The 12,204-nt window shown below is 35.4% G+C and overlaps 1 protein-coding gene across 12 annotated transcripts in view; it reads left to right on the forward strand.

The window, feature by feature from the left end:
• MBTD1 (mbt domain containing 1) overlaps window positions 1–12,204 on the forward strand; it is a 68,155-nt gene that overhangs the window by 9,115 nt on the left and 46,836 nt on the right. For 3 of the 12 annotated variants that reach the window (XM_041724876.1, XM_041724877.1, XM_041724874.1), the window contains one exon: window positions 11,198–11,428. The exons of the other annotated variants lie outside the window; for them this stretch is intronic. The gene's annotated coding sequence lies outside the window, so the exon portion shown is untranslated. The remainder of the gene's footprint in view (window positions 1–11,197; window positions 11,429–12,204) is intronic. 12 annotated transcript variants of the gene reach the window in all.

A 12,204-nucleotide genomic window follows, 5' to 3' on the forward strand; every position in this document is an offset into this window, starting at 1 on the left:
CAAAAGCAAGATAATAGTGGAGCAGCATAAGGAAAGAAAATGCCAACCAAAGATTTTTATATCCATTCAACTATCTCTCAAAGATTAAGACTATGAACAAAGTTTTAAACATACCAAGAATTCAGTGAATTCTGTACTCCCTAACCCCTCCTGAGGAAACTGTTGAAGGATGAGCTTCATCTAAAGAGATGTGTGGGAAATTTTCTACAAAAGGATAGACAGGATTTCATGTTTCTATTTGAACTAAGGTTAAAATCAGGAGTAGGGATGTAGGTAAAATAGTACATAAATGTTTTAGGTTCTGAGAAAGTAGAAAGAAGGCAACTAAAAAATACGGGAGGGGAAAGGAAAAAAATAAGACTAATGATTATAGGTTAAATATCAACAAGGAAATCAGATGATACGATCTGAAACTGAAAAGATTAAGAAAAAGGATACATAGGGGATCCCTGGGTGGCTCTGCGGTTTAGCGCCTGCCTTCAGCCCAGCGCATGATCCTGGAGTCCTGGGATCGAGTCCCACATCAGGCTCCTCCACGGAGCCTACTTCTCCCTCTGCCTGTCTCTGCCTCTGTGTGTGTGTGTCTCATGAATAAATAAATAAAATCTTAAAAAAAAAAAAAGGATATATAGAAATATAAAAGATTCAAAAGTAAGCATTAGGAAAAAAATACAAACCTTTGAAAACACCGAAATGTTTCAAAGGCCAAAGAAAACCCATCATGAAAAATCGTGATGCAATTGAAATCAAATCTACCAGTCACATCCATGAGGATTATTTCACCAATAAAAAGATTTTCAGATTGGCTCAAAAATCAGAACCCAGCAAACTATAATGTCAGTTATATTTCAATAGAAAAGGAACAAAATCAAAATCCAACTTTTTAACATAAGAGACCCTTAAGGCAGTTTAAAAAGATAGACAAAAACCAATCAAGCAAATAGAAATAATAGGAAAGCAGGATTGGCAATGATGAAAGCAAAATAGAAGTCAAACCAAAAAGCAATAACAAAGGAGAACAGTCTGTAATGCTAAAACCCTAATTCACAACAAAAATGTGACAGTTACTAATATATATGTACAAAATAACAGCAATAATCTTTATAAAGCAAAAACTAGAAATGCAAGCACTAAAAAGCACAAAAATTGGACGCTGACACTTTGAGCACAAGACAGGTGAAATACAGAGTAGGGATGTAAGAGATCTAAACACAATGAAGCCGATCTTCAGGTGTATCTATCACTACATCCTAAATACAATATACTCTCTCGCAAACACAAAGTGTTCACAAAAATCGGTCGTATGTTAAGAAAACATCAGTAGAGCCTATACAAGAAAACAAAAAGAGCATTTCCACCTTAAAATTTAGAAGCCTCCTGTTATATGTTCACCTCATACAAGAATGTTCATAGTGACTTTATTCAATATTCAAAGTCAAATCTGGATAGAGAACGGATAAACATACGCTGTTAAAGTACAATATTAGTAAAAAGCAATGAACCATTTATACATACAATAACATGGATAAGTCTGAAAATACTGTGCTGAGTAAGCTGAATTATATATAAAAATCTCCAAGTTTTATTCCATTTAAATAAATATATCCAAAATTAACCCGTAGTACTAGAACTTTTCTGGGAGAGGAGAAGGATTAAATGGGAAGGGACATGAGGGTGCTTTCTGGTCTGACAAAATTTCTACATCTTGATACACATTCAGAATTCTGCCTTATTTAGAAGAGGGTAATGTCCTTGGGTAAAGGAGGAATGTAAACAAATTACAGAGATCCTAAAAAATTATAATGAAAATATTACATGCAACTGTGTGAAGTACATTGAGCAGAGGAAAATTCATAGTCCTAAATATTTGTTAATAAAATTCAACAGTAAATTTTTAAAATCTTACGGACTCTATTTAGTCATTGGTAAATTGTGCAACATCCAATCTAGCAGGTAGAAAGGCGCTCCGATCAAGTTCCTTTACAAAACGAGAAATTTTTATAAACCAAAGTGTGTGGGAACAAGGAAGTTACACTGGGCACTTGCTGATTGGTTAAAGCTGGATTGCTTTTCTTCCTGGAGCAGAAGGAAGTCTTGGACCTGGGTCAGGCATTATGTGTTCTAAGCAGGCACTCACTGATAGTTTACTTAGGCTTGCCTTTTCAGGGAGAGAGGAACATAACGACTTCATTACTTGCTAAGGTGGCTTAGCCTAAGCAGCTCCATCTTGGGCCTAATCAGGTTACTCTATCACAGTAAAAATAAAAGAATGAAAATAAATAATTCCCAATTCAAAAAAAATAAAAATAAAATAATTCCCAACTCAAAAATTAAAAAAGAACAACAAAGTAAGCCCCATTAAAAAAAAAAAATAAAGATAAAAGTGGAAATTAAGGAGTTAACAGAAAAACTGTACACCAAGTTGATGAATCGATCCTGGACCTTTCGGGGAAAATTCATAAAATGAATAAGCTACTGGTTTCACCAAGGCGGAAAAGAGAAAGCACAAAATATACCAAATAAGAAATGAAGTCAAAGAACATGATATGGAAGACATTGAGAGAGTCACATGCAACTATTTTACACACCTCTATGCAAATAAATCTGAAAACCTAGATGAGGGACACCTGGGTGGCTCAACAGTTAAGCACCTGCCTTTGGCTCAGCGTGATCCTGGAGTCCCGGGATCGAGTCCCACATCGGGCTCCCTGCATGGAGCCTGCTTCTCCCTCTGCCTGTGTCTCTGCCCCTCTCTCTGGGTCTCTCAATAATAAATAAAATCTTTAAGAAAAAGAAAAAACCTAGATGAAATAGATTCTTTCTTAGGAAGATACAGTTTAAGAAAATTAACCTCACTAGAGATTTGATTTTTTTTTTTTTTTTTTTTTTTTTAAGATTTTGTGTGTCAGCACAAGCAAGGGGGAGAAGAGGGAAAGGGAGAATGACTCAATCACAGGACTTGGGATCTTGACCTGAGCCAAAGGCAGATGCTTAACCAACTGAGCCACCCAGGTGCCTCTCTAAAGATTTAAAAAAATAAAAACTTTGAGTGCCAGAGTGGCTCCATCAATTAAGCATCCACCTCTTGATCTCAGGGTCAGGAGTTAAGGCCCCAACACCGGGCATATAGCCTACTTTGAAAGGAAAGGGGAGGGGTGCCCGGGTGACTCAGTTAAGCGTCAGAATATTGATTTTCAGCTCAGATCATGATCTCAGTTTGGGAGATCAAGCCCCATGTCAGGCTCCACACCAGTGTGGATCCTGCTTAAGATTTTCTCAAAAAATGAAAACGATTTTTAACTTAGTTTTAGTAGAAGAAACAGATTTGTCAAGGAGCTAACCCACAAAACACCAAACCTATGTGATTTCACAAAGGAATTCTACAAAAGCTTTACAGATCATACCTTCCCAATGCTACATGAATTACTTTAGAACATAGAAAATGCAGAATAACTTTGCAATTTTTATGAAGCAAAAATAATATCAATTTCTAAACCTGATAAAGATGGCACAAAAATGAAAATTATAGATAAATATTTATTAATATCAGTGCAAAATCTTAAATATTATGCAATGTAACAGCACATTAAGAAAATACATCATGATGAAGTGAAAGCTTACATAGTAGAAACATAAGGATGATTCAGTATTTGGAACTCTTGCTATAATCCACCATATTAATGGGCCTAAGGAGAAAAATCATATTCTCTTTATGGATGCTGAAAAAAATCTGGCCAAATTCAACAAGCATTCCTAACTCAAAGGTTTTGAGAAGGGCAGCCCAGGTGGCTCAACGGTTTAATGCCACCTTCATCCCAGGGCCTGATCCTGGAGACCCAGGATCAAGTTCCACATCAGTCTCCCTGAATGGAGCCTGCTTCTCCCTCTGCCTGTGTCTCTGCCTCTCTCTCTCTCAATCTCTGTGTCTCTCATGAATAAATAAATAAAATCTTTTAAAAAAAAAAAAAGTTTTGAGAAAACGGAAATGGATACATCCATCAGGTGATTTTCATAAATACAGATACATAGATGCATATATATATACACACCCCTAAATCCTAAGACTAGCATCTTAATAGACATTAAAATCAGAAACAAAGTAAAGATGCACATTGTCTCTGATATGTGACATACTGCAGATATGTACAAGTACAGATAGGAAAGAGAAAACGATTGTAGGCATAGTAATGGAAAAGAAATAAAAGTTTCTTTACAGGCAGCATGGCATTGATAGTTCATCTGGAAAGCCCCAGAAAATCAATGACAAAACTATTTCAAAGTATTTTAGGAAGATTGAAGGATATAAAATAAACCTTTATGTACTCAGTAACCAATTACACAATGTAATGAGGGGAAAATGCATGACAATAGCAAGAAAAAGGATACTTAAATTTCTAAGGATTTGGTTTTAACAATAATCATAAAAATCTATATGAAGCAAACTAGAAAACATTTCTTGAAGACACAAGGTGAAACTAAACAATTGGAACAACATCCTTTGTTTTTGGTTAAGACCTCTCAACCTCATGATGTCACTTTATTCCTCAATTAATTTATGAGATCCTAATACCAACAATTTTTGTATAGAGCTAAACTAGTTAATACTGGAGTTCATTTGGAAAAATAAGAATATCAAAACATTAAGGAGAAGATCTTTGTGATATAACCCTAACAAATAGCAAAATAGGTAGCCTGTATAATTTGAAAAACAAGACATTGGCACATGGATAGACCAATAAAGTACTATAAAGTCCAGATACAGATACAGCTACATATGGAAACCCAATGCTTTATTAGAGTAGTATTTCAAATCACTGAAACAAAATGGACATTTTAATAATGCATGTTGGCACCATTAGATAGCCCCTTAGGAAAAGATGATATTAGGGTCAATTCTTCACACCATGCATAAGAATAAATTCCAAATGGATCAGAGGTCAAAATATTTAAAAATGCACAAATAACAAAATATGGGTAAACTTTTCTATGCAGTGATTATAAAGAAAAGTTTTCAATGGGTCAAAATCAAGTTTTTGTTTTTTAAGATTTTATTTACTTAGGAGAGATACAAAGAGAGGCGGACACAGGAGAAGCAGGCTCCATGAGAGACATGGAGAGAGAGGCAGAGACCTAGGCAGAGGGAGAGGCAAGCTCCCCTCTGGGAGCCCCATATGGGACTTGATCCCAGGACCCTGGGATCACACCCTGAGCCGAAGGCAGGTGCTCAACCACTGAGTCATCCATCCCAAAATCAAGTTATAAAAATAAAAATACTGATAAATTTTACTATGTTTAAAATTTTTTTAATTGCATGACAACTTTATAACAAAACTTGCGATATGTTACAAAAGGTAAATTCTTAAATACACAGAGCTTTGAAAAAAACATAGGCTAAAAACCCTAAAGATAAAGGGCAAAAACACACATCACACAGACCTATGAAAGAAGACAAAAATGGCTCTATATGTATAAGACCGTACTGAGCATATCCTGGTTTTTAATGCCAATCCCCACTGAAAAGAATGAGAGCTCCTTGGAGAAAGGGTTGATTTCAGGATTGGAACAACATAGGTAGAGTCAATACCCAGCACTATTGATGGGAGCTTTTCAATGGGATGCAGGATGCAGTGCCTAGGAATCCAAGCAGCTAAATATGGGATAATTTGAGCCCCAAAATAAGTGAAGACAGTAATAGATTATAAACCGCTGTAAATGAGGTGTGAATTCATACTGATTTTAAAATTTGCAAGATTGCTTATTAGTTGCAAGGAAAAATATGGTAAGAAAAAATTGGACAACAGCATGAAAGAGTGATTAAAATTAACATTGGCAGAGAGGGCCCAGATAAGCATCTTATGCCTCTAGATGTAATATTCTAAGAAAGTTATCTCGTGGTATTATGGGGATACATAACTTGATGTAATGAAGAAACATGAGGATCCTCAAATGAGAAACATTCTGTTAAAAAGATGGGAAGGGAGCCTGCATTATTCAGAAGTAATCTTCCAGATTACAGGAAACTAAGAGACAAATATGACCTGTGATCTTAGACTGAGGGGAAGAAATGCTATATAAAGGACATTATTGGGTCCATTGGACTAAGGTTGGTACATTGGGGAAAAGTATCGCATTGATGTTTAATTTCCTGAAACTGATAACTATGTGCTGTAATTAGGAGAGAACAATTTTATTTTTAGAAAATGCATACTAAATTTTGGGCAAACAAAAAGATATGATGTATGTGACTTACTCTCAAATGATGTAGCAGAATGTCTATGTGTAGAGAGAAGTATAAAACAAATGAGGCAAAATGTTAATAATTGGCAGGTTACAGTAGAGTACACAAGATTTCATTGTACTATTCTTCCAACTTCCCTAGAAGTTTGAGGTTCTTTCCAAGTAGAAGATTAAAAAAAAGACTACACTGACATACCATTTTTCATCTGTTATATTCACAAAAACATTCTCACTGTTGGTCGTGCGAATGCAAAATGGTAAAATTTCTATGGACAGAAATTTGGTAATACCTAATTAAATTATATACACATTCACTCTTCTACCCAAAGAATATACTCTGATGGTTTACCTCAAGTAGTTTTAAATGTATATGCACACGTGTGTAGGTTCGTTTATTTTAGCAATACTCATAATCACAAAACATTGAAAACTGCTAACTGTCCAAACAAAGGAGATTGAGTAAACACACACATGTACTGTACAGCTGAAAAAAGAATGAAGAAAATGTATATGCACTGAAATGGAATGATTTCCAGGATATATTTCTGAATTAATAAAAGCAAAGGACAGAGAAATTTTAAATTATGTGTGGCCTTTTCTGTAAGAAAAACAAAATAAATATACTTCTTTACCTTTTCAAAATATACAAAGGAAGGATGAACCAGAGAGCAATAAAGTTGATTACCTGCCTACAAAGGTGAATGATGGAGCAGGGAAGGAAATGACATTTTTCCAAGTTAAAACTTCACATATAGTTCTTATATTTGGAAGCAGGGCAATTTTTTAGGCAGTCCCCAGAAATGAAATTAATCGGGTAAGGATAGCAGGAAAGACTAAAAACCAAACTTGACTTATTTCAATAAATAACAACACATTGAAGGAGGGAGAAATAAATAATCCAAGTAACTCTTAAACTCATTACTCTGACCTTCAGTTTAGGGAGATGGGACTACAAAGAAATTCTAGACTTATAAATTTGTTTCTTGTAGCTTATGGATGTTGTGCTTCTGAAACTATTTAAATGTATAAAAAGACTGAGCAAATGAGTACATGTAATTTGTGTGAGAGCCAGGGTTTTTCACTCTGAAAGAACAGAGTTCCAAATACAGATTTGGGGAAATAAGGAAAAACCCTGAAGCATGGATCAGAATTGGATTTGAAAGTCTGAACTCATGATTTTCTAAGATACATACGTGTATACATATGTCACATACACTTAGGTGTATATTCCAACTCCCATCTACTGAAGAGCCCAGAGACCAGAGACCTCAATAGCAATGAGCACATGGTATACTTGTATCTTTATTTCTGATATCTCTCACCGGGGCTCTTTGAAGAAATGGTTGATTCTAAGGTTGGGACAGGAAAATGAGTATAGGATAAGGCTGGAATGTCTTGTTATGCCAGAAAGTTAAGGAATTGCTCAAACAATGATAGAGGCTTGTTGGAATGACATGAGGCTTAGGTTCCCATTGGCTGAATCTGGAACAGTTTGAGTTCCCAGATAATTTAGGATTATAAAGAGTTACAAGCCACTGAAAAGTAGGAATCCATGAGTGGTGGGTACCCATAATAGAAAAAAGAGGGATCTTCCCTACATAAGAATGTCAACTGAAAATATGGAAGAAACTCTGGGGCTGGAAAATCATAGTTACAGATTGGGCAAGATAATCATTGGATGCTAAATCTAGAGTGAAATTTTCATGAACAGAATATTTGCATGGTCTCTAAGTATCTCCCCATAAATTATTTACTAAAAGAGGGAAAATAGTAAGACTACAATGGAGAACCAGACCTGTACCAGATTTTCAAACTTCTCATAACTGATAAAAGGCAGGTGGAAATCACATAATCTGGATTTGCTACTTTGAGAGACAGCATCAGTTAGAGTATTTCAGCTGGAGATATACAACTGGAGAGAAAAACCTCACATAAACCCAAAAGGTTTATATATATGTGTGTGTGTGTGTATATATATATATATATATATATACATATATAACTTATTTTAGAAAAGGAGAGGAAATCTATTTGGAAGAATTCCAAATTGTGTGGGTGCCCCACTATTGAGGAGAAGGGAGCATAGCTCCCCACTTCCTAAGTGTGGAGTTCACGAAGTCCCTTAAAAAGTACAGTATGCAGGGGGGTTAGGAAGTCATTTTATAATGGAGAAAAACCTGAAAAATACTGCTGCAGGTAGAGGTGATCAAGGTGTCAGTACCAACAGAGGTGAGTCATGTGAATAGAATGTTTCCTTGTATAATCTGATACAAAGGGTACTTTATAGTACCTCTGATTTGTTTTCCAAAAACTACCCCAGTCTGTTCTTGAGGAAATTATGAGACAAATCCTAGGAGAGGATCATTCAACAAAATACCTGACCAGTAATCCTCAAAACTGCCAAGGTCATCAAAAACTAGGAAAACCTGAGAAACGGTCACAGCCAAGAGGAGCTTTAAGGGCATGACAACTAAAAGTAATATGGAATTTTGTGATACAAATAGAACATTAAGTAAAAATGAAGGAAATGCAAAAATAGTTTGCATTTTCTAGCATTTTATATAGAGTTATGAAGAATGTGCTCTTGTCTGGTTTTTCACTCAGCATATTTTGAGGTTTCCATGTTACGTGTATCACCTCATTCTTTTTATTGCTAAGCAGCAAGATGGAATCACTGTGGATATGCTGTAATTTGTTTATTCACTCACCTGTTGATATTTGGGTTTTCAATTTTGAGCTATTACAACTATTCGTATATATGTATGTCTTTGGACATATTTTTTCATTTATTTTAGGTAAATAGGAGTGGAATGGGTAATATGTGGTTTACATTTAGCATTTTAACAAACTGCCTCTTTTGCAAAATGCTTTTGTTCTATTTACTTTCCCATCAGCAATGTTTTAGAGTTCCATTTACTACATAGACCATAGAGGGTTGTTTTTTTTGTTTTTTGTTTTTTAATTTGGGGCAATCTAACAACATCAATGTATAAGAATATCTCATGGTTTTAATTTCCTAATGACCAGTGATGTTGAACATCTTTTCATGTCCTTATTTGCCATCCATAGATTTATGAATTGTTTGTTGAGATGTTGTGCCTGTTTGTTTTTTAATTGGACTGTTTCAGTTATTGGTAGCCCTGTATATATCCTAGATACCAATCCTTTATCAGACACATGACTTGCAAATATTGTTGTCCAATCTGTGTGTCTTGTCTTATTCTCTTAATAGTAAGAGAACAAGGGAAGCCTGGACTAGTTTTTAATTTTGATAAAGTCTAACTTACCAGTATTTTTCATATATGGATCATACTTTAATGTTATACTTTAGATGTTATACCTAAAAATTTTATGCCTACCTAAGGTCATAAAGATTTTTTCCTATATTTTTTCTAGAAGTTATATAGTTTGAATTCTTACATTTAGGTCTGATCCATATTTTTTTTGTAATTCATTTTTTTAAGATTTTTTTAAATTTATTTATTCATGAGAGACACAGACTGAGAGGCAGAGACATAGGCAGAGGGAGAAGCAGGCTCCTCACAAGGAGCCCCGTGCGGGACTCGATCCCAGATTCCGGGATCTCAACCTGAGCTGAAGGCAGGCGCCCAACCGCTGAGCCACCCAAGCGTCCTTGTAATTCATTTTGAGTTAATTTTTATAGATGATGTAAAGTACAGATCAGAGTTGGGGGTTTTCTTTTGTTTTGTTTTTTTAATTTGGTAACCTATTTGATCCAGCACCTTTTGTTGAAAAGACTATCTTTTTTCCACTGAATTACCTTTTTTCTTTTTTTTCTTTTTTCTTTTTAACTTTTTTACTTGGATTTGACACAGTATTACATTAGTTTCAGGTATATGACATAGAGATTATTTTGCCTCTTCCGTTTTTAAATTCCAAGATCTCGTTCACCAATGATATCCTATTATGTCCCTGAAGAATTAATTCCGTTTTTTGAAGTTCTTTTTTTTTTTTTTATTGCTCTCTGTATTGCTTCTGTTTCCTATAGATTCTTCTTCACATTCTCCGAAGCCTTTCTTTAATGATTGATTGGTGGTCCTAGCCTGTCTGTTCATACTTAAGGGTTAGTCACTAAGCAACTGATTGAACTGAATGAGCCTCGAATTGGACTTTTTGAGAAGTGAGATTCACTTGGTGATTGATTCCTTTTTAAATCTTCTCTCTTTTTTCTTTTTTTTTTTAATCTTCTCTCTAGTATTTTTGAGTGATACTATGATCTGTTTAAATGTGGTTTTCTTTTTCTTGTGTGTCAAGGGGCACTAGTGGCCTGGAACTACTTTAATGTCTCAACCTGGGAATTTCCATATTAACGGAATTAATTCTCATAATACTTTCATTTTTTTAATGTTAACAGCCTGTAATGTCGACACTAAGATGTTCGTAATCATTGACGCCCTGAAATTTCAGGGTTATAGTCACCAGGATAGTCAGAATAAGATGTTCTATGCTGATATTTAAGGGTCAATAAATATGCATTAGCTCCTAACCGAACTGGCTGTAAAGTGGACAAGCTTACATGAAAACTATGGGTATTTGCATGGACGTGGGCTGTATGAATCTACTAGAACTTAAAATTCTAGCATATAAACACCAATAAAAGTTAATTAAAAAAAAAATAAAATAAAATAAAATAAAATTCTAGCATAAATAAACAAACAAACAAATAAATAAATAAATAAATAAATAAATAAATAAATGTCTAGCCAGTGTTTATTAAGTGTGCATTCCAGACACTGTGATAAATATTTCATAATGTCTTTCCTTTGCCCTCAGGAAAAAGGAAATGTATCACTTCTTTACCCTGTATTTCAAGGGGGCCCCATGATATGGTCTCTGTATCCTCTTCCAGCCTTATCTCTTACACTTCTCACGCTGGCCTTTCAGTGTGCCAAGTATATTCCAACCTGAAGGTCTTTGTCTTGTTCTTTGCTTTGCCTAGAACATCCCAGCACCAGCTATTCAATTGGCTGCCCTTTCTGACATCGGAGTCTCATCCTACCAAGGCCTTTCCTCACCCCTGAATCTTAGCTGAGTACTCTTTACTCCTGCCTCAGTTTGACTCTGTCTTCACGTGGCCTTGCTTGGATTCCTCCTGCCAATAAACTAACCTTTGTGAAAAGCATGAATCGTGTCTGCTCTGTACACCATTCTATCTTCAGCCTCTGCTACTGTGAGATACACAAATGTCTGATAAATAGTTGTTGAATATTGAATGAGTAAGAGAAGAGGCTCATTACTTGTTTCAAAGCTAAAGAACAGCAAAGCTGAGACTCAAACGCATGGCTGTCAGAATTCTATGCTCGTAGCACCACCCTTCACTCAGACAAGGACTCTCCCATTCCTTATCACCTCATCAGTTCAAAATGTTGCTATACTTTCTTTTGGCATTGCCTTCAGAATCTTGTTCTTTAGAAATCTAGTGGTAGCAGATTTTGATTCTTTGAAAATATATTTGATTTTTTTTAACTTTTTAAAGATTTTATTTACTTAGTTTTGAGAGAGACTCCTTGTGGGGAGCCTGATGTAGGGCTTGCTCCCAGGACCCTGGGATCACCACCAGAGCCAAAGGCAGACACTCAACTGCTGATCCACCGAGGCACCTCACATTTGATTTTTTTAAAATACCTGCGGGTTATTCAGATCCAAATTTGTTAAAACTATTGAGGGAAGTGGAATAATTACAAAGTAGCCACATACAATAGGGTTTTCTTTTTAAAATTGGATCTAAAAGAGAGTTTTAAAAGAAGAATACAAAAAAAAAAATAAAAATAAATAAATAAATAAAATAAAAAAAAAAGAAAAAGAAGAATACTAGGGCACCTGGGTGGCTCAGTTGGTTAAGCATCTACCTTCAGCTCAAGTCATGATCCCAGGGTCCTGGGATATAGCCCCACATCAGGCTCCCTGCTCAGTGGGGAGCCTGCTTGTTCCTCTCCTCGCTTGTGC

Source organism: Vulpes lagopus, chromosome 12 (genome assembly GCF_018345385.1).
Source record: "Vulpes lagopus strain Blue_001 chromosome 12, ASM1834538v1, whole genome shotgun sequence".
Taxonomy (NCBI): domain Eukaryota; kingdom Metazoa; phylum Chordata; class Mammalia; order Carnivora; family Canidae; genus Vulpes; species Vulpes lagopus.